General features: G+C 39.5%; 1 long non-coding RNA gene across 1 annotated transcript; it reads right to left on the bottom strand.

Moving 5' to 3' along the window:
• Positions 1-278: 278 nt before the first annotated feature.
• Positions 279-23423, bottom strand: LOC121635791. The gene is made up of 3 exons (XR_006009541.1): positions 23411-23423; positions 7778-7781; positions 279-663 (listed from the first exon to the last, which is right to left on the bottom strand). It is a non-coding gene; the product is annotated as an uncharacterized LOC121635791 (long non-coding RNA).
• Positions 23424-27963: the final 4540 nt, after the last annotated feature.

Genomic DNA, 27963 nt, shown 5'->3' with positions numbered 1-27963 from the left:
CATGACTTCTGTTGGTCATGGAGGAGGGGTTACAAAATTGCAAAACCAATACTGGCCCAGAGACTAGAGACAATAATGCATGTAGAGTAAACTATTTCTTACTTTTGATGGAATAATGTTGTCTGTTTGTGTGGGTGTGTCCATTTGGATGTACTGTATGTGGGAGAAATGGACCAAGCTCAGTGTCCACTGTTTTAGAAGTCACCCAAACTAGCAATCTATCTAAGCTTAATCAAATTTTTGTTTTGGATCCCAACCAAGTGTTCTTGGATTTAAATCTTTTTATTTATTTATCTGCCCAGTCAGTACTAATGTCTACAGCAAAAATGACTGAATTACAGGCTATAAATGTAATGAGAGAAACAATGACAACCCATTCAACCTATTTTTCATTCTAAACAATCAGTTACGCACAATGTAACTGTAGCTACTGTATAACCAGTGGTGTAGTCTACGTGATACGCAGGTATATGCCGTATACCCACTAGAAAAGGTCACAAATTTCTGTATAACCACTAAAAAATGCTCAAAGATCCGTATCAACATGTTTCGTGACGTAACTTTCACGGTTATAAATTAGCCATTAAGCCGGCTCGTTTAGACCATGAGGAATTCCGTCAAAAGTGACGTTGAGCCGCCGCAGAGAGAAAGCAGCTTGGCCGTCTGTCCTGATCCTGACCTGCGTTCCTATCAGCTGGTGGCTGGTTGCTAGACAACCGCGAATTAAAGAGTGGCGGATGAGAGGAAGAAGATGCAGCAGCAGCAGAAAAAGAAGAGGGAGAAGATTTTTTGGGTGGTATGAGTAGTTAGTGGAGAGGGAACGCAGAGAAAAAACATCAAAAGAAAACAAAGTCAAATCACACTGTTTCAGTGTGTCAGTGAGTGTGTTGCTACTGGTGCTGTTTCCACTGTCAATTCGGGGGACACTACAGTTTCACACTTACGGGCAGGGAGGAGAGCCTGACGCTGTCGTCCAACCTGGGCTGCGTTTCAGAAAGCGGGTTTAGTGAAAACTCTGAGTCGGTCAACCCAGAGTTGCACTTTAAAAGTTTGTTTAACCCGCTTTCTGAAACGGGGCCCCGGTGGGTGGTATTCGTGTGTTAAACAGCAGGTGATTGGCATATTAAATTATATAAAATTAGCTAACTAAAGTGGTGGTTTCATACTGCTGTTCTCTCTCTGTGTGTGTGTGTGTGTGTGTGTGCGCGTGCTCGTAGAAGAGACTTCGACCTGGACGGTCTTGTGGAGTGAGAGTCAGGTAGGGGAATTTAAAAACAGGCATCTTTGATTAGAGTGGAGAAATGGAAAGTTAGGTAAATGTTGGACATTTAAAGCTGGTAGAAACTATTTAAATGTACGAAGTTAACGCTATATTAGCATGTTATTATAGATAAATAAAAATGAAGACAATTCATAGTCATCTTAAATGTCCATTAATAAAGACACCTTGTACACCATCAAATAAATAACTTACGTGTGTTATGTGTAGTTGTCTCATTATTCAAGCTATTCCAAGAGTGGAATGTTTGCCTCTATATTTTTCATGAATTTTTATTTATTGAAAATGGATTTGTCTTGTTCTGTCAGTGGCTGTTCAGTGTTTAATTAAAGTGCAGCTGTTAATCAATTCACATCAAACTTCATTTATAAAGCGTTTTTCTTGCCAAAGGCAACACAAAGTGCTTTACATGATGAAAAAAAATGTATGCAAATTAAAGTAAAACAAGCCTTCACACACTATATGACATAGCAATTTAAAAACACACCCATCATTGTCTCTCTCACAGTCACAGAGATGTCCACATATATGCACAAACAGAACCGTCCCCCCTCCCTACATTATACACAAACACGAACTCCCTCATTTCTGTTTCTTAGTACAAAAATAATAAAAGTAATAAACATACAATATCTTGGGGATCCGATCTCACCAAGAGCCAGCCCACCTATTTCCACAGAGGCCAGAACAGTAACCACCCAGATCAGGGCAGGACAGAGTCCACATCACAGCTGTAGGACTGCAGTGCAGGACCCCCAGCCACTGTGACAAGGGCGATCACCATGGCAACAACCCTCAGTCCAAGCAGGCAAAGCTCCTGGGGCGAAGGATCCCCATGAGGAAAGAAATGGCTATTCTAGTGGGTCAGAGCATACCCACTAGAATATACTAGACTACACCACTGTGTATAACCATCATTGTCGACTTCTGACATGGTTTTAACAGCATTTACAAGGTCTAGCAAAAAAAAAAAAAAAAAATGTTTTCAGCAGCGTCTCCTTCCCCGCGAGCATCCCTACAGGGGTGGGGGATGTAGCGGGCGTGGGTGTCGGATTTCTGTTTACATAGCTGCTGGCTAACTTCACTGGTGTAGCATTGCAAACATTAGCTGAGCTACTGGTTCATGTTCATTCACGTGGATGTTTATAACTGTGAAAGCTAATTTTAGTTTGAATTGCTCTGTTCATCATGTATTCCAAAGGTGAAATTTTAAAGTAAACTTATAAACGGTTCATAGAGTTTTCCTCGGCTAAAGTTAACCAATTAAATCAGTGAAGCAGCCAATTGGAGGCAGAGCAGGGTGGGTCATGGCCCAACTATCTCTGGGGGAAGAAATGACAATTAAGTTTGCAGGTATAACTAAATGGTTCGCATCACTGGCATTTAGAAGGGGGTATATGCAATGCTGACTTAAGAAAAGGCGGGTATACGCCGTAGACCCATGTATACCCTAGACTACACCACTGATGGGAGCACGCTGTGACTACAGTAAGACTCCTAAGTGTTACTAAAGACTTTCAGTTTCACTTTCAGGCTGCGACTGTGAAAATTGTTTGGTGTAAGCCCAGCATTAATTGTAACAATGTTTCTTTGAGAGAAATATCCAACTGTTGATTTCCCTTTTAAATTGAGCAATTTTTGGAAGGAATGTGTGTTTGTGGGATGAGCAGCAGAGCTGAGTATGTGGATTGTGCCAATGAAAACTTGTCAAATATTATCAATGCCAATACCAAACAGCATATTCTGCTATTGACTCTTTTTTGGGGTTGTATATTGGATTGGATGATTGAAGTCTGAAGAAACAAGACATACTGGCACTTTAACATTTTATTAATATAACAAAGTTCTCAGAGGCATGCTGAAGAACAACATACAGCCATAAGAGGACCCAACTTTGACACAACTTGAGTGTGCTGTTGACACTAACATGACCAACACAACCATAGTGGCTGACTTGTTACAAATGCTAGTTGAAGAATGGGAACCATTCTACAGCAGTGTATGACCAAGCTTGTGACCAGCATGAGGAGGTGCCAGGCTGTCTGGGAAGGTGTTCATGGACACATACTCAACTATGCTGCTTGTCCCACAAACGCAAATGTGGCTTAATTTAAAATGGAAATAAACAGATTTTCTCGCAGAATTAGATTGTAGCCAAGAAGTATTGTTACAACAAAGACATAATTTACCTAACACTAATTTCCTTATTTGGTTGTCATTGCACATCCATTTGACAGCATACGAAATTGTCCGATATTTTTTCCTTCTCCCAAAAAATACAACTCAGAAATTTTTTTAATAGAATTTCTTTTTGTGATTATTTTAAAATAGAGGAAATTATTATTCATAATCTGTTCATAACCATAATAATGGTTGTAGCTATGTGGTTTATGAATATCTGCTTTTCCTTGTGCTGACACAATATGTTGCCAAGAGTCCCATTCTCAATCCACAGGATTTAAAATGACTTTGGCCCATTGTTTGCTGCTAAGAACAGCTTCAACTCTTCTGTGAAGGCTTTCCACATGGTTTAGTAACATGTTTATGGGAAGTTTTGACCATTTTTCCAGAAACATATTTCTGAGGTCAGACAATGTGATGCTGGACAAGAAGGCCCTAAAGTTGTTCTAACTGGTTGAGGTCAGGACTCTGTGTAGGTTGGTCATGTTCTGGCAAATGAAACTTGCACATCTATGTCGTGCTGGACCTTGCTTTGTGCAGTCATGTTGGACCAGAAACGGGTCATCCTTATATTGTTCCCACAAAGTTGGGAGCATGAAATTGTCCAAAATGTCTTGGTATGCTATTAGTTCTATTCAATGCAACTGAGGAACTGAGGCCAACTCCTGTAAAACATTTCTATACTATAATTCCCCTCCACCAAACTTTACACTTGGCACAATGCAATCAGACAAGTACCGTTCTCCTGACTGCCATACTCAGACTCTTCCATCAGATTGCCAGATGGTGAAGCATGATTCGTCATTGCTCTAGTGTCCAGTGGTGGCAGGTTACACATTACTGCATCCAGTGCCTTGCGCTGCATTTGGTGATGTAAGGATTGGATGCAGCTGCTCAGCCATTGAAACCGATACCGTGAAGCTTAAAATGCAGTGTTTTTGAGCTAATCTGAAAGCTACATGAAGTTTTGAGGTCTGTAGCTATTGACTGCACGGAGTTTGCTACCTCTGCGAACTATGCACCTCAGCATCTGCTAACTTCGCTCTGTGATTTTATATGATCTACCACTCTGTAGCTGAGTTACTGTTGTTCCCAATCGCTTCCACTTAGTTATACCACTAACAGTTGACTGTGCAATATTTAATAGAGGGGAAATGTTATGACTGGATTTATTGCACATTTGGCATCTTATCACGGTACCATCTGGAATTCACTGAGCTCGTGTGAGCCACTCTCTCTTTCACAAATGTTTGTAGAAGAAGTCTGCATCCTAGGTTCTTGATTTTATACACCTGTAGACAAGTAAGAGATTGGATTATGGATTCAGTTATTTAGATTGCTATATACTGCCTTTAACTGTTAAACAGGATGTGAAGGATCGAGCTGGTACAAGGCAAGGACACAGTTTGTTTCAAAACAAGAGCGGGTTTTATTTACCCAAAAGAATACTCACACAAAAAGTTTGGGCCCTTAAAAGAGGTCAAATGAACAAAACTAAACAAAAGTATAACAATAACTCAGAAAACTTTAAACTCACTGTTTAACATTTAACTCAAAAGAAACCAAACTAACACAAGAACCAAACTGACCTAACAAACATGAAACAAAGGGACACTTAAATACTGGCTGATCAGACCAGTCTACAACACATGAGGGGTTAACAAATACTAACAACTACATTAAACAATGACACAAAACCTAAACAGTTAGCTCATTATTACTTAACACAAGAATTACTCAAATATAATCCAAGAAATCAAACTAATCAAAATCCTAACAACAAAACTAAATGTTTAACGATATGAAGGCCATTAATCTCCCCTCCGGAAGGAGCTGACTTGGTCTGGGCCCATGGCACTTCCTGCTCCCTGGCTTCTGCCTGTTGAGCTCACTGCCGCCCCCAAGCGTTCATCATGCTCCCCCCAGCACCATTAAGAGAAAAACACATGTTAAATACACAAACTTAAACATAATTGAAAATACAATAGTGCTCCAATGTGCGCGCTAACAAAAGGGAACTAAAGCATTTCAACCTAATTTAAACCAAATATAAACAGTGTTAACTCAAACTAACATAACTGAAATGTGTTGGTGTAGTGGGGGTTACCGCCTTTAAATGTGGGGCTGTAGGTACGGCCATCACACAGGATGAGAAAAATATGCCTTTACTTGAGCTTCAGTCCATATATTTAGGGGCAAAACATCAGCCCCTTTGTTTGGAATGCCTGAGGTTTGAAACTTTCTCACTGAGCGAGCAGTTTGGATGTGAAGTAGATTTCTGCCCGTTCATCTCGATTTCCATCCAACTTCAACTTCAAATCATAATGCACTCACTGTACCTCAGAAATGGAAACCCCAACTTTCTGCTTTGCTGTAGGATTGGGATGCATTTCATAAAAAAAAAAATGGAGTATTCTGATCCCAGGAGAAGGGAGGATTCAGTGTGGATTCCATGAGCAAAATGTATTAAAACTAACTTAAAATCTTTTGAACACATGATCAATTCAGCTTGTCTCAGTACAAGCTCTACAAACTGGAAGGTATGTTTAAAATGATGCTGACCAAAATTCAAGTTAGTTTTACTTTATCTGGAGCTGCTGATCCTTAGAGTAAAGTCTGCTCCAGCTTGTTCTCCCGTCTCAGCTGCACTCTGCAGGGATTCAGTAGTAGTAGATCCTATTTTCAGCAGTCTCTCTATGTTTGATATCTCACTATGTAGCCTGAATGCACTGATCAACTGATCCTGGAGAAACATGGCTATGTCCAGCAGACCTGACTGGGCTTGCCAACTAAACTACCACAAAGTCCACAAACTATAAGAATCTATTTACACGACTTAGAGACAAGATATCTTCCGCTGCATGAAACTGAATGAAATTCAACAACTTGGAGAAAACATAAGTGTCTCTAGTTTAGAAGTAGCCAGTCAATAATGCTGACAAGCAGAACACATTGTCTCATAAAAACAAGTCTTTTTTTTTCCTATTATCAGTTTTTCTTTTAATACTCAGAAGGACAAAGATTTTTTTTAGTGAATGAAATAAAATATCAGACTGTTTAGTTTTTTTCATAAAAGGACTGAGTACAAATGGTCTGTATTTATATAGCGTTTTACTGTACCTGGAATGATGCCCAAAGTGCTTTACATCATACATCACATTTACCCATTCACACACACATTCACACACTGATGGTGGAAGCTGCCATTTAAGGCGCTAACCCCGATCCATCAGGAGCAATTTGGGGTTCGGTGTCTTGCACAGGGACACCTCAACAGGCCGAGGATCGAACCGGCATCCCTCAGGTTACAAGATGACCACTCCCACTGAGCCACGCCTCCCCTGTTCTTTAGGGTCTAAAGGTATAAATCAATGGTTCCCAGTCTATCTTCCTTGAGGACCTCCTTCATGTAAATACTAAAAAGCCATGGACCGCCTGCCAAACTTCGTGCTGAAACCATACTTGGTTTTATGCTTTCAAAAGTGAGATTCTCACCATAAATAATGCATTCTGGCTGAGCCCTGTTCTTCAATAAAGCCAAAGTTAAATCAGCAACATATAGCCCTACTTTTCTTATTTAAATACGGATAATGTGTGGGTGGCTCTGAATGTTCAAAGCCTCGGGGTCCCCCTGTGCTTTTTGGGTGACCCACTTGGGGGATTCCAGACCCCAGGTTGGGAACCACTGCCCTTAATAACTTGACCAACTATTCATCTGTCCATGTTGGCAGGAGGTCGCAGGTATGAGGTAATTGGAAATTATATTAAATGATTAAAAGCAAGATAAGTTAAAAAGTTATTGCGCAGATTTCATGCATAGGCGCATGAGAAAATAAATGTTTTTGACCTGGATTTAAAAATGTCTACATTTGGTGAAAGTTTAATCGTCACTGGCAGTTTGTTCCACTTGTTTGCAGCTTAACAGCTAAATGCTGCTTCTCCAAGTTTAATGATTTTTTAACTACTGAGGAGACTAAAGAAGTTTGTTTGACTGTAAATTTGGGGGCAAAATGTATATCATCACACTCCAGGGTGCAAATTATGTGGCAGAAGCTCAAATTTATAGAAAATTAAACTGTGATTGTGTCAAAACCATTAAAGATACCAAAATGCCCATTCAGAAATTATGTTGGATGTTTCATCACACATTTAGGCTTTGAATAGTTTCCATATGAAAATATACATGAGTTATTGGGCGTCAAAATGTGCTTTGATTTTCAGCTATTTCTGCAGAATCCAGTCATTTTTATGGACCACGTTTAGTAATTTCTTGTAATTTCCTTAGATATCGTACAATGAATCACTTCTAAAAGTCACAACACTATTTCTGACTGAGCAACACATACACACAAGGTAGCACACCAAACTTTCACATTGTAGACTGGTATGTATGAGTTTATTAGATTACTGGTTTCACTTGTAGCTTTGTCAGTTTCATGCACCTAAACCAGCATATTTAGGTTTATGTATGGGAAATCTGGCTCATTTCAGACATCTAGCCAACATTTTTGGTTGGTGTCATCAACATATCGGGGCTTATCGTAAACTAAACCCTCTTAAAATGTCTGCAAAATGTTTGAAATCACAAAATATACAATATGCAACATAATGACCAAATGGTACAATCTCTGTTCATTTATATAAATTAAGCAACAGTATTTACCATGAGAAATAATGTTCAAAAAGCAGGATTTTAAGTTTTATGTATTATTTATTGTAGATCACAACCACTTGTTGAAACTTCTGTAGAGTTAAAAAAGTATTGATGTTACATTAGATGTACTTTAACATATGACATACTCTATTATTTCCAATGTTAAAACTTCCGCTTTCAAAGTAGGTGAATTGACTCCTGTTGGAGTAATGCAGCCTTACGGTGCTTATTGAGTTAGAATCAATCAATACAAGCAATTTAGCACTTGAAACTTTAGAAACATTGAGTTGCATCTGCAAACAGTCTGAGCTCTGCAGGCTAGGCTGTGTTCTCTGACTGTTTCGGCATTGGTGAATTGCAGTTGTGGTCCGTAAGGGAAAACAAGGATGCACTTCTGAGCTGAATAGCAAAAAGTGCTTCATCCACGGTTACAAGGCCTCCCTTGACACCCGAACTTGTACTCTGTGCATCCTTTATACGGTCTGAGTTGAAAACACCCTCCTCTGCCACCACCGTCACGACCTTTCCTTCACTCTCACCATTCAGTCTATTGATCCGCTTTGCTACAAGGCAAGCAAATTAGCTTTTGACTTAAAACTGAAGTGACAGGGGGAAAATTGAAATCTTTAATAGTAATCTGCAGTTACTGAGGTGCATTGGATGTCTCCATAAAATTTGCCATGCAACCATATCAGAAAACCAGGATGTGTAAAATTCTCCTTAGCATGCAGGGAAACTGTCTTTCGTTAGCAAAAAATGTTTGATCCATAATATATGATCCTGCAAACAAGTCTTATAGATACCCAGATGAATATGTATAATGAGACTTGTGTACAAACAAAGGCAGCATGAATGCACAGGCACCCTGTTAATTGGCGTGTTGTTTATGCTTGAGGTAGCGGGGTGGAGGTGGGGATGGGAAACAGAAAGCCTGCCGGAGAGAGGCAATAGATGGCCGTGGGGTGCTGAATGCGAATACCTCAACTGGAAGTTAATTAAGCCGGCAACAGCGCTCCATCACTCAGCTGTGGTCCCAGAACTGTCATTCAAGAGTTCTGCTCTCCAGGCAGCCATTACCAGGCCACATCGATCGCCATGGTGACAAGGTAGCGCACCAAATTGGAGGGGGCAGCAATAAGGGATGTGGGTGTATATAGTTTGGGTTAAAGAATAGAAGTATAAGGTATTTTCTTGCATAAAACCCTACCTTGATGATGCTGCGGTGGAAAGCTCTGTTGTGTTCCTAAACAAGAATTAAAATGCAGGTGTGAACCTCAGCAGCAACGGCGGCTGATTGCATTTCCCTCCCTGGGTAGCTGGAGCCTAAACAGATAAATATGAGATCTTCAGAGTCAATATATATGCAGTTAACTGACGAGGAACCGAGGTGCATTAATGGTCCGCTGAAATGAAAGTCTTTTACTTTCAAGTCACAGTCAGGCTTCTCAGTGGTTTTTCTCATCAGCTGCAGCACGCAGTGACCTGAGGAGTTTTCCACATTGCTTTTTGTCCATGTAAATGAATGACTCTGAGGTGATGGAAGGAAAGGATCATTGGATTCATGCCAGCAGAATTTTTATAGCCTCTGCCACAGCATTTTCTAAAAATGGATGCCAGGTATTCAATCAAAATTTTGTGTGTGGGTGTGTGTACAGAGTTCGGTTTTTGTCAGGAAAAGCTATTAAGGTTGTTTCCTCATGAAGCATCATGAACACCTCCTTCCTTGTTATCTACCAGTGACCAGGGATTAACATGGTGGAAGATCTGAGACTTTAATAAGGTCCTGGATCCAGATGATCACTCAATGATCCTTCACTGATCCTCCTTGAGTGTTTTGAAAGGCACATTCAGAGAAAATACAACCTCACTTACAAAAATGTTGGGACAATGTATAAAATGTAAATAAAAATAGAATTAAATGATTTGTTGATCTCATAAACCCATATTTTATTCCCAGTAGAACACAAACAACATATCAGATGGAGACATGTTACCATTTAATGGAAAAATTGAGGTAATTTTGAATCTGATGACAGCATGTAAAAAGTAGTTCCAGGATGATGTTCAGCATCGTGTAGCATCTCCTCTTCTTTTAACATCTCTCTGTAAACGTCTGGGAAGTGAGGAGACCAGTTGCTGGAGTTTCAGGAGAGGAATGTTGTCCCATTCTGGTCTGATGCAGGATTCCAGCTGCTCTACAGTCCTGGACCTTGGTTGCTGAATTTCTGTTTCCATGATGCTCCAGATGTTGTGTATTGGTGAAAGGTCTGGACTGCAGGCAGGCCAGTTCAGCAGCCAGACTCTTCTCCTGTGAAGCCATGCTGCTGTGATGGATGCAGGATGTGGTTCAGCATCGTCTTGCTGAAACCTGCAAGGTCTTCCCTGAAAGAAACGTTGTCTGGATGGGAGCAGATGTTGCTCTAAAACCTCCATGTACTTTTCAGCATTGATGGAGCTTCACAGATGTGGAAGCTGCCCACACCATAGGCACTAATGCAGCCCCATCCCATCAGAGATGCAGCTTTTCACCTGTCCACTGATAACAAGCTGGATGCTCCTTCTCATCTTTAGTCTGCAGGACACTCCGTCTATGCTTTCCAGAAACAATTTCACATCTTCATCCATCTGACGACAAAGCAGTTTTCCACTTTGCCTCAGAACTATTTAAATGAGCTTTAGTCCAGGGAAGATGGTGCTGGTTCTGGATCCTGTTCACATCTGGCTTCTTCATTGCATGATAGAGCTTTAACCTGCATTTGTTGATTAAAGCTATCTAATTTATGGAAGTCCATGCAGTGGTTTGCAGCAGAATCATGTCTGGTTTTAATGCAATGCTGCCTGACAACCCCTAGATCACCAACATCCAGTTTGACATTCAGTCTTGTCCCATGCGCACAGAGATCCCTCCTAAATCTCTGATCTTGTTTGATGACATTATACACCGTAGATGATGGAATCTTCAAAATGTTCATGACTTTCAGGAACATTTCTCTGAAAGTGTTCCACAAATTTTGGACAGTTTGTCTCAGACTGGTGAACCTCTGTCCATTAATCCATCTGAGAGACTCTGCCTCTCTGAAATGCTCCTTTTATACCCAGTCATGTTACTGACCTGTGCCAATTAACTTAATTAGATCTCAAAACCTCATTTGGTTGTGCATTTGTGCAAATTACTGTTCTAACCTTTTGTTTCAATCTCTGATATGTTGCTTCTGTTCTACTAGTAATAAAATTTGGGTTGATGAGATTTTTTGGAACTGGGATTGTATTATTATTATTATTATTATTTTCATTATTATTATTATTATTATTATTATTATTATTATTATTATTTTCATTATTATTATTATTATTATTATTATTATTATTATTATTATTATTTTCATTATTATTATTATTATTATTATTATTATTGTTTTCATTATTATTATTATTATTATTATTATTATTATTATTTTCATTATTTTCATTATTATTATTATTATTATTTTCATTATTATTATTATTATTTTCATTATTATTATTATTATTATTATTATTATTATTATTATTATCATTATTATTATTATATGAAATATTCAGAGAATCTGTAGAAACCTGCTGTAATTTTGTGGTTCTCAAACTAACACAGTTCTGAAGTGGCGAACACTGCATGGATTCAGTAACACTTCTAAAGAGAAAAAAAAATCCATACAATTAAATTTGTTCTTGTTGTTGCAAATAAACCTCTTCATTTCATGGGTTAGACTAGACCAGATGGAAATTATATATATGTATATATATATATATATATATATATATATATATATATACACACCCAATCATTGAAGTAACAGAGGGAAAAGCAAAATAAGAGGAAGAAAGATAAAAAGTGTCATTACAGATTTTCCAACACATTTTTTCATCAGCACCTTTATTCCATTCCTGGTTATTGGAGCTGATGACTGTTTCCCAGTTTTATTTATCTATTCTGCCTTTCTTGATATTATTCCAACTTCCCGTTTAATATTTTCTTCTGGATAGTTTGGCTGACTCCAGCCCAAGCAAAAAGAGAGAAAGAAAAATAAATGCCTCCACCCATTATTTTCGTCCATTAGGGGAAAGGGGAAGCTGGAGCCTAACCCAGCATTTAGCAGGGGAGAGGTAGGGTACACCCTGGATAGTACCTCAAGCAAACCCACGCATACACGGGGAGAAAATACAAACTCCACAGAGAAAGACCACGGTTCACACCTCCCCTCAGCTGAGGCTCGAACCAGCGACCGTCTTGCTGTGTTAACCACCGTGCAGCCCAAAATTCCTAAATAAATTCTTTTTTTTACATTTTTTTAAAAACATTGGGATTGTCTGTGAAAACAGTGACATACATGTTGTATCAGGCATGAAGAATCAGGAACTTTTTCTAAGAAGGCGCGTTTACCAGCCACCATCTTCCTTTACCCACTCAGTAGGTCCTCCAATCAGAACACACTCTCGTTTTCTCTTATTTTAGGAGAAGAGGAGGTGAGGAAAACATTCCCCATCATTCTGAAAAACTACAACCTGTGTTGAGTTGTGATGGCTGTAAAGTTAAGCTATAGAATTGTAAGATTCACAATGTAGTGTTCAATCAAACTACTCCAAAATACTCATTAGTACACCACACAAACCCACAAAAAAAAAAAAAAAAATAATCTTGGGCATCTAACAACTATAACACAGCAGGGTGCTCGATCAGAGGTTAAAGAGATAACTACAGGTTGATTCACTTTAATTCAGATTACTTCACAACCTCATCAAGTAAAGGCACTTTTAAAGGCACAGTCCAATTCAATCCACTTCACTGTAGTCCAATTATAATCCCATTAACCCTCGCACACACATCATGATGCTAGTTAGAAGGACAATGTTTAGAGTGCTTTTATGTCTTAAAATGGACTAAATTAAAATGATCTAAAAATATTTTATATCATAACTGTGTAAAATGTTCAATAGCTTTAAACAATTACAATAAATACATATTTTATATGTAGGAGTTTTATGAAAGTTAATCTTTTGAAGGGTTTCTTGAATGTTGCGTGGAGAAAACACTGGGCCGTTGTGGATCAACCCACTGAAATGAATGTGTGAAAGGTCTAAGTGTAATTCCTCCTGACTTCATTTGTGGTGTTGCAGCTTGATGCTGATGGAGCTCCATGAAGCAGTTTTTTCCAGGTGGGTGACAGACTTTGTGCTCCGCACCTCATTACACCATGACAACCTCATTTTTTCCATCCAACAAAGCCAGTGGTCAGTGTTTTCCAGACAAGCAGGTGAATCACAGCCTACTAGGGAGGGCAGTAATAGCTTGAATTTCACTATACAGCAACCAACAGCAAATTAGTTAAAAATGTTCAGTTTTAAAAATCAAAACATTATGATGACTGCCATGTTTTTCAGAATTATATATATATATGTATATATATATATATATATATATATATATATATATATATATATATATATATATATATATATATAGCACTTATAGATATTCCATGATGGTTTGCTGTTGCCTTGAGGCAACATGTGCAAATTTCCATGATGGTATGTTGGTGCCTCAGGGCTACAGTTGCATTTTCAATCCTTTTATTACAAAAAGTCATTAGAATATTAACTAATAAACCTTATTGTGAAACAACAAATCTATTATTCGTTCAGTTACACATAATCAAATTTTAGTAAATTAGTAGATCACAAATTAAACCAAATAATGTACAAAGCTGAGAGCAAACAGTTACCTCCTGATACCCAGAAGCTGTGTACAATGAGAGAAAATAAATATGATCTGAGAGGTCATTTTATTTTTTAAACCCAAAAATAACCAACATTAAATGTCACTGTGTTTCTGTTACTGGTGTACAATTTTGGAATATTTGTCTTAAAAGTATTAAAATGAGTGATTCTGTGAAAGTGTTTAAAAAGATGGATCGAAAGGAAAAGATTGTTCTTTACTCTGATGCCAGAGACACGTTGAGAAGGTGATAAGCTGACTTTGGTTTAAATCGTTTGTTTATTTCCCTGTAAAATATTTACATTTTCCTTTCTTTGTTACACAAGCCTTTGCTCCAGCCTACACAGCTTTTGGTTCATTTAGTTGATCTTGTTTATTTTGTCTGCAACGTTTTGTACTTGCCACCTTCGGAGGACCCAACTAACCAACCCATAAACTCAGTTCACTTTAAAAACCAAACATATAAACAAAAGAAAATAAAACTGTTTTTTTTATTGGTCATTGGTTTTATTGGTCATTTTTGGCTGTGTTATGTAGAAATTGAAGATACACAGCTAAAAAAAATAAAGGGAAGACTAAAATAGGATCCTAGATCTGAATGAATGAAATATTCTTATTAAACACTTTATTCTTTACATAGTTGAATGTGCTGACAACAAAATTACACAAAAATTATTCATGGAAATCAAATTTATTAACCCATGGAGGTCTGGATATGGAGTCACAGTCAAAATTAAAGCGGAAAAACACACTGCTGGCTGATCCAACTTTGACGAAATGTCCTTAAAAAGTCAAAATGAGGCTCAGTAGTGTGTGTGGCCTCCACATGTCTGTATGACCTCCCTACAACGCCTGGGCATGCTCCTGATGAGGTGGCGGATGGTCTCCTGAGGGATCTCCTCCCAAACCTGGACTAAAGCATCCACCAGCTCCTGGACAGTCTGTGGTGCAACGTGGCGTTGGTGGATGGAGTGAGACATGATGTCCCAGATGTGCTCAACTGGATTCAGGTCTGGGGAACAGGTGGGCCAGTCCATACCATAAATGCCTTCGTCTTGCAGGAACTGCTGACACACTCCAGCCACATGAGGTCTAGCACTGACTTGCGGAGGAACCCAGGGCCAACCGCACCAGCATATGGTCTCACAAGGGGTCTGAGGATCTCATCTCGGTACATAATGGCAGTCAGGCTACCTCTGGCGAGCACATGGAGGGCTATGTGCCCCCCTTCCCCCCAAAGAAATGCCACCCCCCACCATTACTGACCCACTGCCAAACCAGTCATGCTGGAGGATGTTGCAGGCAGCAGAACGTTCTCCACGGCGTCTCCAGACTCTGTCATGTCTGTCACATGTGCTCAGTGTGAACCTGCTTTCATCTGCGCAGAGCACAGGGCGACAGTGGCGAATTTGCCAATCTTGGTGTTCTCTGACAAATGCTAGATGTCCTGCACGGTGTTGGGCTATAAGCACAACCCCCACCTGTTTCTGACCATTTGAGCAGACACATGCACATTTGTGGCCTGCTGGAGGTCATGTTGCAGGCTCTGGCAGTGCTCCTCCTCTTAGGTAGCGGTCCTGCTGCTGGGTTGTTGCCCTCCTACGGCCTCCTCCACGTCTCCTGATGTACTGGCCTGTCTCCTGGTAGCATCTCCTTTCTATGGACACTACACTGAAAGACACAACAAACCTTCTTGCCACAGTTCGCATTGATGTGCCATCCTGGATGAGCTGTACTACCTGAGCCACCTGTATGGGTTGTAGATTCCATCTCATGCTACCACTAGAGTGAAAGCATTCAAAATGACCAAAACATCAGCCAAAAGCAGGAACTGAGAAGTGGTCTGTGGTCACCACCTGCAGAACAACTCCTTTATTGGGGGTGTCTTGCTAATTACCTATAATTTCCACCTGTTGTCTATTCCATTTGCACAACAGGATGTGAAATTGATTGTCAGTCAGTGTTGCTTCCTAAGTGGACAGTTTGATTTCAGAGAAGTGTGATTGACTTGGAGTTACATTGTGTTGTCTAAGTGTTCCCTTTTTTTTGAGCAGAATCCAGAGTGATGCTCTTGACCTTTACAACAGGGCCCTTCATTTAAAACTTAACAAGGTCCAGTCAGAGAAAATATGTTGAAGCAAAGGTCCACAAGATCACAATGTCCAACTATTTAGTGTGATATATGATGAAGTAGCCTAAACGTTGTGTCATCTGCATATAATCAATACTTCACTGTTTAATCAAATGAAAATATAAATAATATAAACAGTTAACTATATTTATTTACACATAACATAGAACTGAACATAAAATCATGACAACTGATATAAATAATGTTCTCTTATTGTGTATGTTTCAATACACAGCCTAACGTTAAAATTGGTTTTAACAGAATATATGTAGTGGAAAAAAGGTCATTTTAATGTAGTTATTAATACTAATAAGTCCTATGATCGTTGGAGTGTAAAAGGTTGAATAAATGAATGTAGTTTAATCAGTGTAATGAAGGTGAGTAGATGAAAACTGATGATGGGCAAGTTAAGTTTATCTGTTTAGCACATTTCATGTTCAAGACAAGTCAAAGTGCTTTACATCAGGGGTGCCCAGCTCCAGTCCTCAAGGGCCACAATCCTCCAGGTTTTTGACGTGTTCCTGCTCCAAAACCACCTGACTAAAATTGATGAGTTATTGTACAAAATTAACAGGCTGTTGGATCTAGTTAATATGAGTCAGGTGTGTTGAAGCAGGAAACTTTGGAAAATCTGCGGGACAGTGGCCATCGAGGACTGACTTTGGGCGTCCCCGCTTTACATAAAACATTAACAGCATTACAGATGGTGCAAAGAAAGCATTCAGAAGTAGTAAAAGCAGCAACAAATAGCAAAAATCACAATAAAATAATAAATGAAATTTAAATTATTAAAAGCAAGATAAACTAAATGTTACAGATTTCATGCATAGGCGCATGAAAAAAAGAAATGTTTTTAATCTGGATTTAAAAATGTCTACATTTGGTGAAAGTTTAATCTCCACTGGTAGTTTGTTCCACTTGTTTGCAGCATAACAGCTAAATGCTGCTTCTCCATGTTTAGTCTGGACTCTGGTCTGGACTAGTTGACCAGAGTCTTTGGATCTAAGAGCTCTGCTAGGTTTATATTTTCTGAACATGTCACAGATGGATTCTGGGCCTAAATCGTTCTAGTTTAAGCCCAGATTACATCTGGGGCCGGCAGGGTTTCCCACAGTGCTGTTCACTCCTACTAAAGTCCCACTACGTAACTTACCCACCTTAAAACTACACACGGCTTCATATGCTAGTAAGTGGATATAAACACACCGTTTTGAACGTACACCGTGTCCACCAGCAATGGAGCACAGCAGGACATTATCGGAGGAAGAGAGAAAGAGGTTGAGGAAAAAATAAGACAAGAGTCAAGATAAGTTGATGTTTTACTGGCTGGAGTGAGTTCCCAGTACAGGTAGGATGCAAGATGGATGCTGAATGAGTCGGTGATAGGGATTATTCCACAGTCTAAATGGAGTTTAAATAAAGACTTCAGTGTTGCTGTCCATCCTCTGACTGGCCTGACATCCTCTGAATGTTGCATAATTTCCTTCTATATTTTGAAGCTTCCATCGCTGTGTTAGCGGCCTGGCTCTGACAAATAAATTGAATGCACATCCATCTCAGTAATGACACAGAAAAAAAATAAAAAAAACCTCTTCTACTGGCAGCAGCAGCTCATGGTACTGGTGTGTTTTAGAAACACCGGTGCAGATCCAGCTTTACAAAGCTGAGACCCAAGTTTCATAAGTCAGGGATCTCTAATTCTGGTCTCGAAGGCCACTGTCCTGCAGGTTTTAGATGTTTCCCTGCTTCAACACACCCAACACAAATTAAAGGCTCATTCTGCAGAACTTGACAACTAGCTTGATCAGGGGAGCATCTGTAACCTGCAGCACACTTGCCCCCTGAGGACTGGATTTACAAGCCCTCTTTTCTTTACTGGCTCTCCTCACATCACAAATTTGATTCTCCGTGATGGTCATATTATTTTCTGACCTGGTACCTCTTACCTTGCAGGCAGGGATACAAAACAGCGGTCTTTCGTGTGTTTTGAAATCTCCAACTCCAGATCCAAAATGTTGCTTTTCTTATGCTGCTAAAAACTGAGAACTGCCTGCATGGGCCCAACCCACATACTCAACTCTGCTGCTCATCCCACAAAGAAAAAAGGAAAAAAAAAAAACAGACTTTACATACTTATTAAAAATGAATCATTTGGGGGTAATTTTCTACTAATTTTGAAGTGAATTTTGTGAGAATTTGGGTCTTATTTTGTTGTGTCCATTTAAATTTCAATGCAAAAGCTAACTATACATACAGGGGCCATGTGGGAAATGCTTATCTGTGTATGTTCAGACCACTAGTCGTTACAGTCCAAGTTCAAATGATGAAAAGCACAGATTTTTAGGAATTATATGTCTGTTACAGCTGCAGGTTATAAGAAGATGGTGCCTTTAGTGCAACAGGAGCTGCAGGATTTGCTGTCGATGAAGTGGGTCAGGAGTTCTGTCAACTCTTGATGATTTCCCCTAGGAGAAATGTTACCTGGCTGGTGATGGTTAAATCTGGTCTCCAGTGTGACAGCAGTGTGGGAGTTCAGCCTTCAGAACAAAATTAAAACGGCCATGAATAATCGTCTGTCTGAGGGAAAAACCATCAAACTTGTAGTATCATATCGGCAGCAGTCTTACTTGACGAGTTGGAATATACTCCTCCTAGTACACACTTTGTGTCCATCAATGCCTATAAAACCTTAAAATATGACTTCTACAATTATGTTATGAGGCTAACAATATGTAGGCTATATTTCATAGAAAAATATCAAGTTAAAATGTCCTTTTTTCAAGTTTTGGGGCACTATACTGAAAATATTTAAAGGTACATTTCACTTCCAGCTTTACATCTGAGAGACTTTGCATCTCTGAAATGTTCCTTTTAAACCAGTCATGTGACTGACTTGTTTCTAATTAACCTAATCAGCTGTCAAATGCTCTTCCAGTTTCTATCTTTATTTGTGCCAATTACTTTTCAGCCTTTCCTTGCTGCTGTTCCAACTTCATATGTTCTTTATGTTCTATTGGGAATAAACGGTCATGAGAGTTGGAAATTATTGCATTCTGTTGTATTTACATTTTGCACAACATCCAATCATTTTTGCATATTTTACATATTAGGAACATCTGCAGAGAGTTTCTTTTTTAATTAAATTTAGTGTAGTGTGTGCATCACCAAAGAACACACCAGACTGTACAGTGGAACTTGTACACATGAGGGGAATTAACCCTCAGATTTATTATAAAATCATAATAAAATATAGTGTTGTAAATATTATGTTGTTTTGTCTCCTGTTCATTTCTACAGCCTGCACATTGCTGTTAATCAGCAAGCAGCTGGGAAACAGTAAAGATTCAGATCTATAGTGTAGAGCGTGGTGAGAGAAGCATGGGGAGGGATTGTGTCTCTGATGGAAACCGCAGCATGTAGGACGTGGAGGTCAGAGCCAGATGATATTTTGCCCTGCTGCCCCGTCGCCAGACGAAACAGCAAAGATGATTTATGATGGCGGGCTGTACGGCAGCAGTGGAGGGAGTGATGGCCCCAGCAGACCCAGACGAAATTGGGTTACTAACAAAATGTAAAGGCTGTGTCGCAGACTAACAAATTTAATCACAGCCATCCTCCCCTGCAGGTTGTTTTAATACCGCTGGATTACGGAAGTCTCTTGTCTCCGTCTGTCTCTTTCCAGCAGACACAGACGTGTTTGTGTCAGTATGGCTGCAGCACAAACAAACAGCAGAAGGTTGGGATTGTTTTCCTGCTCAGTTTGGAACATAAATCATATATTTTAAAGCAGTAACTTGTAAGAAAAAGAACAGGATTTAGTATAATAAGTAATAATCAATGCCTGTGATTTTCTTTTTTACCAAAAAACATTAGAGCATAGGCGAGGTTAAAGATGACCATGCTGTTTAACAACCATAGATTATACATAAAAGATGGACAGAGCCTCCGTGACGTCACCCATAGGTTTCTGGAGAGATGAACTGAAGCTCATTGGGCGTTCCCACCATCGCCATCTTGGCAACGCCAACAGCTAACCGAGCTAACCCGGAGCTAATGGTAGCTAACCAGCTAACGGAGGTAGGTGGGCTAAAGCTAAGGCATGCTGTTAGCCGGCTAAAAACCGTGTTTGTGCTACACTCGCCCTTCTTGCCGTGGATATTGGATACCTGTCAATCAAAAGGACACGCCCCTAATTATGCCGAATTTCAAGATTAAATAACATCCAAACAGATGAGTTAGAAAAAATTCACCCCCCTCAAAGTTGTCATGAAGGTAAACTTGACCTTTTAATCCTAAAATGGATTTTTGAACCAGGCTTTAAACATGTTTATTTCTGCTGTGAAGTTGTTTTTTATACATGGGAGTCTATGGGGATTTGCTCTGTTTTGGAGCCAGCCCCTAGTAGATGAGGGGTGAAATGCAAATCTTTGCACTTCTGCATGGGCTTCACATTTTACCGCCAGAGGTTACCACTTGTTAATAACAGTTTAATTATCGAGTCTGACAGTTTCTGTCTGGAAGTGGTGCTGGACGTGATCATCTCTCTGCTCTGGAAGGTACCAGTCGGTAAAAATGAACTGTGGATAAATCTCTTATATGGTGAGCAGATATGCCACTTCTTTAGAAATCACATTATACTTGTTTACTTCTTACAGAACCATAAACTGCATCTTATTTACATCCATTTATTTAATCTATGTTAAACTCAGTCTGTTTAAATGACCAGAAGTCACCAGCGATCAGACACAATAAACTTCTATTTAGTTTTTATTACATTTATTGATTAGGTTTTAAACAGTTTATATGGCAGCATGAACAAAGCCCTGCAGAGATGAGCCAGAGAAGTTTAAAAAATCTCATAAACAAAGCCAAAGCTCCACTTTTGGTTGGTCTGTATGTCTGAAACTGTTTTATGTCAACGTGGTAAAAAAAATTATTTAATAAGATGGAGACTGATGCAGAACATTTTCTGTTAAATGTGGATTTTTTTTTCCTTTTTTACATGAGCTGGATAAACTGTATGCAATAAAGATTACTGCTGATGTTTAATTAACTATATGCATACAAACTGAGCATGGTGGCTTTACAGGCTGCTGTGATGTAACAGAGTGAAATATGAGGAAACTACATGGAAAAAAAGACAGTTCAATGCATCTATAGACACTGACACGTATGTGGCGTTGGTTTTAACAGGATCAAACTAACTGCGAGGAGCAGAATATGAGCCAGCTTGCTTCAGATTTAAATTAAGCTGAATAAATAGAATAAAATTTATAATGTTTTCCAGGCATCCAGGTCAGACAGGTAGCGGCTAGGTCAAAGCAATCCAGGAGCTTCCTGAGAATAAGATGCTACTGGAGACAGTGGGGGAGAGGATATACTGGTTGTAAGGCTTGGTCAAACAGACACATTAATAAGCAAAAACCTTGACCTGAGTGTGTTACCACAACAATGTGGCTCTGTGAAGGATGAAGCTCGTCCTTAACCTGTTCAATCCCACCGACTATTGTTGAAACATTTTAACTCTTTAACATCTTGTAGCTCTTAAAGTGTTGTTTTAGTTCTGAGCAGCTAATGAAAGTTTGAAAATAAAAGAATAAGTTATTATAGATTCTTCACTGAGTTTCTTTGTGTTTTTTTCAGGTCGCTGGTTATTGCAGACTTGGAGAAGTGCCTCACTGGCGTTGTGGGGATGACGCTCTCCACACACAAGCTGATATACTTTTCAGTTAATGCAACCAAGCTGTCACCTCCCAACATTGCAATGTGTATAAATAGTGCTTCATTTTAGATACTTTTTGTCATTTGCAGTCATTTTAAGCTCTTGAAATCTCATTTTATATGGTTGGAATGGCACATTAAATGTTTAAATGTTGGGGTTAGATTTTCTCGATGATTTCCTTCACTGCCGAATGGCATCATGGGGTTTGAGGGAAGGTCAGCAATTCAAGATTAATAAAAAACCTGGACACCATGGCTCTTACCAGGGCGGCCTCTATGTGTGGGGGTGTGCAGTAATGAGCTGGCTCATGCTTACATGGCTGTGTTGGTGGCAGTTCCTTATGGTTAAAGGGTCTAGAGATGGGGTTTTTGTGGAGCACAAAATGCCGGACACCACAGTTTTGGTGGTTGAAGTGCAACAGTACAAATAAATTTTGGATGGAATATAGTTCCTTTTTTTTTTTTTTTGCTATATTAAGGGAGGACTACTGCCAACAAAACTGCATTATTTTGTAATAAGGAAGGCCACATGCGGTAGTCTGTTTGTTTGTTGAAGAAGTCCTGGTGTAAAAAAACAAAAAGGTGGCTTTGGATAGGGAAAACTTTAGGATTGGAACACTACCTTGCACTTCTTCAGAGTTTCTTCAGCTTTCTGAGACCACATCCTCAAAGTCCTTTTGGTCAAAGGCTGCTGCGTAACAATAGGTGTACCAGATAATGGACTGTGAGTTGAGCGTTATGCATCTCTTGCATCTTAATAGAATAAATCCAATAGTTTATTTCATCTGGCTGAGCGGCTGATGATGTATGTAAGCGAAATGTGGCTGAAATATATTTGGGTGAATTCTTTCTATATTATTATGGATAGAAATGCACAGCTAGCGGTTTAGTTCAGTGTTCGAGGCACAGATTCTGCCCTTCACAGTTACATATCCAGGATTATGTAACCACTTTTTCAACAAGTCTAGCAATATGTCAACCTTGTGCCACTACACTGAATGTCTCTGGCTGCTTGTACAGCCAGGCAGATAGAGGCAATGCTGATATGTCCTCCTGCAGTTGTGTCTCAAAACACTGAATACTGCATTCCTTATATCCCTGCTGTGCTCTTGATATATCTCTAAGCTTTGCTTCTTTATTTCCAAGTGATCTCTCATTCCTCCATGATGATAGAGAGAAGTTATTGTTTAAACTTCCTCCACCTCTCCCTACGCCTTGCTTCTTTTCAACATCTACAGAATTTCTTCAACTTGTCAGGGATTTGGCATCATATTTCAGGCATTAGCTGGGTCTTGGGAAGCTCAAAAACTCTCCTATTGGTATGGTAGTTTATTATAACAGATGTTATAAAATGTAGTATAAAGTATAAGAGAAATCATTAAAGCAGCACAGCTTCCAAACCAGCAGAGAAAAGTCTATAAAAAACTGCTGTAACTTTATGCCATCGTGGTTTGGAACATATAACAGTTTGCACCAGATACTAGAAAGTAGTATTAATGACAATCATGGACATATTTACTTTCACTTGTTTCACTAAACAATAGTTGGTGATGTTTACCTGCTTCTCACATCTTTAGTGAGAGTTTTAGTTTAAAAAACATGTCTGCAGGCTTCATTAGGGACCCAGTGCTTTCCTTGTCATTTCACAGCTTTCTAAAGACAAGATAGAAGTTTTATAACATAAGACACGACGCTGGTGGTATTTTCTTTCATTTCCTGTGAAATTCACTAAGTTGTTGATCCTATAAGTCTCTGCCACTGTTACACTGGCTCTTGTCGCAACAAATACCATAATAATCCAATTTCAAAGTCGAGCAGTGACTTTAACGGCACAAAAACACGGAGTGAATAGCTGAGGAATACTTTGATGGTGTCTCCTATTTGGTATTTCATCTGCGTAAGCTGCTTGGAAAAATCAATACATCACTGTTCACCAGCATAACTGGTTTCTGTTTAAATTAAAGCCTGGTCTTAGATACAACTCCTCTGTAGTGTTAGGCATGATCATGCTCTGCATTATGTATTTAACCACAACCCCACCTTTTGTCTTTCCACATAGCACTGTACTAGCTTTCAGATTTTAAAATAAAATTATAAATGACTCATTACCGATGAGACTTCTAGTATTCAGCTGCAATATGAAAAACCACCATGCAGTAATAACTATGAAGCCAAACCTTTAACACCAACATGTTTTTCTGCTGCTGTTTCTTTAATCTGAATCCTCTTTGTATTCTTGTTTGTGCTGAATAGTTTATCACATTCACCATGAATAAAATAGAAAACCTTTATCTTTATCATGGCACACCCCTCACATTTTTGCTCTCTACGGTTCTTTGCTTCATTATCTCTGATTGAACAGACACTCTCCTTCTTGTTTCAGTATAGAGTATAATCCCTTCCAGCATTGTCCTATCTTGAACTCTTTATGCTCTCTCTCTGGCTACAGATCCATGATCTGCTGAACTCATACAGGAAAAATTTGAGCAAATTTCACAACTTACTTAAACTTACTTGTCAAGCTTCCTACAAAAATTTCAGTTTTTATGTACCCCATGTTGCTTTAGTACTCACTCCTAATGCATTTCCTTCGTTTATGAAACTTTCACAGTTGTACCATGTGAAAGAAGGTTCTCATTCATCCAGGTCATGCCATCTTAGAAGGACAAGGAGTTAAGTCAGCTGGGTGTTTTGAATCCATTTCACTCTCATTCAAAAATAGCTTTTTGAGTTCTGACTAAGGCCTGAAGAAGGAGGGAGACTGTTGTTTGTATAGTCTAGGATCATTGTTGAGAGTCATGACACACCTGAGCTCTTGTTAAGGCTTGTTAAGGTGGCTGGCATCAATGCCATCAATGTCGCATGAGGCTGAGCATTGTTGTGCATCAGAAGGAACACAGGTCTATTACTATTGTTGTCGGTACATTAATGTTGTATGATTTTTCTCTCCTTCTTTTTCTTCTTAAAATTGTCATTATGTATACAGGTTCCTGCTTATAAGCTTTAGGTAGCTTCCTAAGGAGACCTGATTTATACACGATCCTGGCTAAGCCATATGAAAAGGTGTAGAACATGTGAATGTGAATATGGATGTGTATGAATAAATGAAATGAAAATGAAATGAAAGGTCCCACTGCAGCAGCATGCGACCCAATGGGTCTGACGATCTCTTCCAGGTACCTAATGGGAGTCAGTGTACCTCTGGTCAGCACAAAAAGGTGGATGTTGCAGGCAGCAGAATGTTCTCCATGACTTGTAGAGCACCGGTCTCCAATGGCCAATCTGCCAATCTGCCAATCCAATCCCTCATGCCACCTCATGGAGTCTGCTTCTGACAGTGTGAGCAAAAACAAACATTACTGGCTGCTGGAGGTTTTTTTGTAGGGTTCGGGCATTGCTCCTCCTTGCAGAAAGGAGCAGATAGCGGTCCTGCTGCTGGGTTGCTATGTACCCTATGTTTTGTGTGTGTGTTTCCCCAGCACAAGTAGTTTGTTATGCTTTACCCTACACAACAGTATAACACCAAAATCTTTGTATTTTCCATCATGTTGTCATGACAGAGAAGGTAGGAGGCAGACGGGTGCAGGAACAATAGAATTTAATAAAGAATCACTAGAGAACTCACATGAACGAAACAGAGGAGACACAACAAGGAAACACGACGGATGATCTGACAATGAGTAACAGAAGGTGAGGGGTATATTGAGGATAACTAACGAGGAGCAGGTGAAGCAGATGAGCAAATCAGCCCAGGTGTACTAACGGACAGGAAGCAGAACAGCAAACAGTACGCAAGGGGAATGAACAAAACAAAACAGGAACCCAGACAAGACAATGAACCTACAGGAACGTAAAACCAAGCTAAAAACACACAGATCATAACAAGTTTACCCCAATCATTACCTTTAAATATCTCTTTTCTTCAGCTGAAACCATTACATTTTTCAGTGCTGCTCAGGATAGACTGAATCAAAGACAAGAGCCGATGCAATCTGTAGGGTTCCTTAACTAGGTCATTATTTTAGTTAATTGCGTTATGTGAACAATTATTGTGAATCAAACTAATATGGATCATATCGGTTTTATATATATATATATATATATATATATATATGCATCTCCACTGATCCGGAGTCCAGTGGTGGCGTTGTCTTCACCACTGCTTCCGAAGCTTTGCTTTGCTTCTGGTGATGTATGGCTTGGATGCAGCTGCTCGGCCTTGGAAACCCAATCCATGAAGTGGTCTTCGTACTGTTCTTGAGCTGACCTGAAGGCCACATTAAGTTTGAAGGTTTGTAGCGATTGACTCTGCAGAAAGTTGCCTACCTTCATCTGTTTCTTTGTAAGCATTGGGCTGCGGGATCAGGGGAGGGTGGACATTGATGTTGTCAATAAAAATGGGGGGCACTGTGCTAACCCTAACATAATGCTCATTGTTTTGCAGTCCTTTATCTTCTAGCCATTAAATGTAGATTCATACAGAAGAATATATATATTGTGTCTTTAGTTATGGCTTCATTTCCTTCTGCAGTTCTTCTCCTCACTATATCTTTGCTGTGTTACATGTCAGGTTATCTTCATGTACACAATCATGTTTCTCTGCCTCTTTATGTTGCCCCTGTGGACATAATGGAGGGCAGAGCTGAGTAGTTTTACCCTGTAAACAGAGCATCAAGGTCAGCGTTTGCTCAGGAAATGAGCTCTAACAAAGCTCCCGCAGCTGATGCAATGGCTGTAATTCAGACAGGGTTCAAAACTGATCTCACCTTGTAAAGCCAGCCGGCTGGGCGAGTATTTTCTGTCTTATTAAATAATGTCAGTGTGAATAAAAGCTTTTATACATGCTGTGAACAATAACAATGACCTTACACTTGCTCCAGGGCCCTGTTCTAGAAAGGAGGTTCAGCTAACTCTAGTCAGAAACTTTGGGTTAACTCACTCTGACCTGAGCAACTCCAGGTGTTCGGCTCCAGACCAGCTGAGTATCTTTACCCAGAGTTAGGAACCACAACATAAAGCCATCACCAACAGAGCCCCAAACCTTGGAGTCACCATGGCAACCCCTTACAAAAACCTAGTTATTTTACGCGACTATAGCGAAAGGTTCTTATTGAAGCATTCGGGCAATACGAAGGTACTCCGTTAAGAAGGGAACCCTGCTGTTGCTAAGGAGAGAAACATCATTGAGTAAAAAAACTGCGTCCTGAGTCAGCGTGTAATATTTAACTTCATCATAACGGTAATATGTAGGCTAAAATATTGGTGATAAGAAATAAATCTTGATTTTATGTTTAATCCCACTGTGGAAAAACACACTTGGGGATAACTGAAAAGTGGTGCTGACAATTGGTGGCAGTGGTGGGATCATCCAGTAGAGGACACAGTTTTTCATTTTCTTTTCTTTTCTTTTCTCCATTTGTGGCTTATTTTTGGAGTTTTCTTCCTCTGTCAGTGAAGACAACATGCAGGGTGGAGGGAAAAGAGAAAGCAGCTTTCCAGGAGAAGCAAGCTGATGAAGAGGAGAAAGAGAATGGGGTTGCTGGAGTGGTTGAGAGGACTGAGGGTGAAGATGATAAGGAGCCAACGATGTCAGACATAGTTTCAATCCTTCAGGCTAATACCTATAGCTCAACAGGAGGCCCAAGAGGTAAGGCAAAAGAAGGTAACTGAACACCAGAAGCAGAGATTTAAGGCACTTCAACACCAGTTCCAGCTTCTCCAGTTGGCGGTCCAAGCTTGAACATCCCCACTTCAGCATGCTGTACCAGGGAAGTACGACATCCTACTGAGCTGGTTGGAACCAGTGCTTATTTGACTTCCTGTTGTCTTTCTATCATCTCCAACCAGTCTGCCCATTCTCCTCTGACCTCTGATATCAACAAAACATGCTGGTCCAGAAAACTGCTGCTCACTGGATATTTTCTCTTCTTCTGACCATTCTCTGTAAACCCTAGAGATGGTTGTGTGTGAAAATCCCAGTAAATACTCAACAACAACCATGTCACATTCAAAGTCACTTAAATCCTCTTCATCATTCTGATCTTCAGTTTGAACTTCAACAAGTTGTCTTCACCATGTCTACATGGCTAAATGTAATAAGCTGCTGCCTTGGCTGATTGGAGTGATTGGCTGATTATATATTTGTGTAAATAAGGAATTTAACAGGGGACACTGAGTGTTTTTGAACCTTCAGAGACCTGGAAATAAATAGCCTATGTGAAGCAGAATATCACTTAGTTGGAAGT

The sequence above is a fragment of the Melanotaenia boesemani genome, chromosome 24, assembly GCF_017639745.1.
Source record: "Melanotaenia boesemani isolate fMelBoe1 chromosome 24, fMelBoe1.pri, whole genome shotgun sequence".
Lineage (NCBI taxonomy): Eukaryota > Metazoa > Chordata > Actinopteri > Atheriniformes > Melanotaeniidae > Melanotaenia > Melanotaenia boesemani.
Note: the sequence above shows the minus strand (reverse complement) of the source record. Positions and strands in the feature narration are given on the sequence as shown.